The sequence below is a fragment of the Halyomorpha halys genome, unplaced genomic scaffold (genome assembly GCF_000696795.3).
Source record: "Halyomorpha halys isolate HHAL.00 unplaced genomic scaffold, Hhal_1.1 Scaffold508.1, whole genome shotgun sequence".
NCBI lineage: Eukaryota > Metazoa > Arthropoda > Insecta > Hemiptera > Pentatomidae > Halyomorpha > Halyomorpha halys.
The window spans coordinates 651,541-654,831 of record NW_027106467.1 but is presented as its reverse complement, the minus strand read 5'-3'; the positions used below and the strand labels follow the sequence as shown (position 1 = coordinate 654,831).

The 3,291-nt window shown below is 38.4% G+C and overlaps 1 protein-coding gene across 1 annotated transcript in view; it reads left to right on the top strand.

Annotated features, from left to right (window-relative positions):
• Nucleotides 1-221: 221 nt before the first annotated feature.
• The window catches only part of LOC106683720 (beta-glucuronidase), a gene marked incomplete in the record, with an annotated part of 28,603 nt that continues 25,533 nt past the window's right edge, over nucleotides 222-3,291 (top strand). Inside the window, 1 exon segment of the mRNA XM_067044841.1 lies at nucleotides 222-1,384.

Below are 3,291 nucleotides of genomic sequence, written 5' to 3'. Positions count from 1 at the left end.
CACGTGTGAGGGGTAGAACAGAGCTCAAAAGATCCCAGCGCATCCCTCTCGCCGCAATACTGGTAATGAGCCAGTAGGAGGCTGAGCAAATGCGCTAAAGCTTAAATAATTGGAGTAAAAACAAGAATTTGCAGGCTGTTAAAGAATGAATTGTCAAATTTTGAAATATGATTTATTATTTATTTATTTATTGAATCAAGAACAGATTGGTTTTTTCTTGGGATTAATGAACGTTTTTGAGAAGGCACATCTTAGACCATAATTTTATTATTACTCAGAGCTGTAGTAATACCTTTACTTTTATAAAATTCTTCTCTAATTATGAGTTTTTCTAATAAATCGACAGGTTTGTCATAAATTGATTTTTTTTTTCTAGCTAGCACAATTATCACTGTATAAAATCAAATCAATTTCTTCATTTGTTTTCAATAAACCTTTAACAGACGTCTAATAAACTCATTTTAGTCAAGTTACGTCTGTTGATTTCTACGGATTCAATCACCAAGCAAAGACTCACTGAATTTAGTGATGAGACATTTCTTGGCACTCCTCTCGTGAGCGTAGAGCAGGAATATTCAACAATGGCCCGCCTGATGTAACTCGTGCCCGCCTAAGCAATAGGATTCAAAATAGTTATTAATTTTTTCCAATAAATTTCACAATAACAATTACAGCATAATCTTTATTTTTTAAAGTAAGGGATAAATGTTATGAAATAATTTTTATTTAATAATATCACTTGATACAAATTATTGAGCAACTTTGAATAAAAATTACTCTTCGAAGAAGTTTAGTTTGATGTTTATTTTTTGAAACAAATAAAATACTTTTATGATTATTTAGCTCATAGCAATGGTTGAACTGTATAATAGTACTGTTATACTGGGTATAGCATGATAGATAGCAGTTTATTAGTGATTAATTTTATTAGTAAAACTTATTTTAATAAACAAAAGTAGAGTTGAGACTCATGAACTGCTTTGTAAGATTTATCTTTGGGTTTCCAAAGCTCTCTCAAGTCTCCCGCTGTTATATCGAGTTGAAGTGGCTCTATCCAACTTCCCTAAGGCAATACCTCCATGGTGTTTTCCTATTCCAAGTTCTTAAAATCAAAAAACCTACCTATATGTACCTTGATCTCCCCACTATAAGTTCATCCACCCACTCATTAAACACCAGATCCCAACCGATTGATTTGGTTGATATATACAATTTGATTGATATATACACCACATGAGTCATTCAGTCGAGTGCTGCCTGTGACCCCGTCAACACCTGCCTGCTCTGCTGCCTTGCTGCTGACCTTCTCAGGGTTTTTTTTCAAAATTGCTGTGTCCTTGTTTTGTTTACGCTTCCTCCCACGATGTGAGGTCACGGAAGTCAAGTATTTAATTTTTCCAATTATTTGGTGAAATTCCATTTGTGTTATTTATAATATTTATTTTTTCGATTTAACTTTTATTTATCTTAACATCGATTATAATGACAAAAGACATGGAACACACTGACGGACCACAAACTTTACCTAACACAAAAATAAACCTGAAAAGACAAAATAACGAACCCATTAATAATGACCAGGGCTTTCCAACAACAAAAGGAACTATCGTTTTCAAACCACGACAAAACGACGAACCAAACATAACTCTCAATAACAGTTTCCAAATAATACGTACTTGAAAGGACAACAACGATACACCAATACTAACACCGACGCGAAAAGGTAAAAAGGTCCCATAAACCCACTCCCAAATCTGACCCCTCATCCTACGCGGGGAGGCTATCTCATGGCCCGCCTCCACCAACATCATCACCACCGTCTTCGGAACCGGCATGGGTTTCCAATCTCATGGCCATGTTCCAGGACATGAAATTGATGTTCACGACACTGATGATCACACTCAACCTCTTGTTTCAATACACTCTCTCCAGAATCCATGGATAGACACACTATCCTCAACTATAGCATAACAGGGCTAATTTAACGCAAAGTTGAGCTAGAAACCCTCCAGGCCTCTCACAGGCTCTCTATAGTTGCACTGACGGACACAAAACTTAGTAACTATACACAGACGCACTTTCGTGCTTACATCATATACAGACTCCACCATCCATGGTGGCGTCGCACTACTGGTACGTCATGACGTCCCTTACCGACTCATAAACTCCACGACAACAAACATGCAACCAACACAATTCAAGTCAGACTCGAACACTCATACAAAATCACATGTATATACCAAGCCCGAGCGCGAAACTGGACACACTCAAGACGTTCCTGCGCGACACTGTGACAGACATACAACACATGATACTAGGTGACCTAATCGCTATATACCACTCATATAACTGTGCCAAAGGGAATGCACTATGAAACCACCAGACCAAAACAAAATATACCATCATACATAAGTTACGGTAAGAGTCAGCTGTTATTTCGATGTCAGCTGACTGAGGGGATCAGCTGATCGAACTTATATAAGAGATGTACCGAATACAATAAAGTCAGTGTTTTACAGCAGTTCAAGCGAGTTAGATCTTATTCCTTCTTTTCTTTTCTGACATTTTGCTTTCGCCAATACTTAACTCACAAATATCCAACCCATCAGAAACATTCAAACTTGACCTACTGCTCACGCAACAGCCACACAGATTCACTAACTGTACTCAAGACCAATCCCACCTACTGACTTTACAAAACAAATACATGACAACATATCCAACATTACAACACTCAACACCCCTCAGGACATAAACACACTACAACAGACTATACGTGACGCCGCCAACGCTTTCATACCCACTTTTACACCCACACCAATTCACCTGCGCACTCCACCCCGCCACATACTCACTCTCATCAAACAACGCAACAACGTTAAAAACTGCTGGTACCGGACTAAAGATCAGACTTACAGACCAATCATAAACAGCCTCACCAGACAAATAACATCCCCTATGTCGCAGTGGAAAACGTCCCTATGACATGAACAACTATGCCGCACACACAGCGACCCCAATAATTTCTGGAGAAACTAGTCCGAAGTCACAACACAAAATCCAAATCGGTGAAACTACACCAAAGCGATAAGCTCCTCACTCCCGCAGAACAGGCAGACGTTTTATCTGATTACTATCTACAACGTGACAGCGCACGTACTGAATCTGTATACCACCACCAACCCCAGACCGACAAGTTACAGAACACCTTATTTTCAACATATAAAGACCTGACTGCAACTCAGCACACAGACAAAAAAGAATACAGATTTATAATCCTTAAATTTTTTT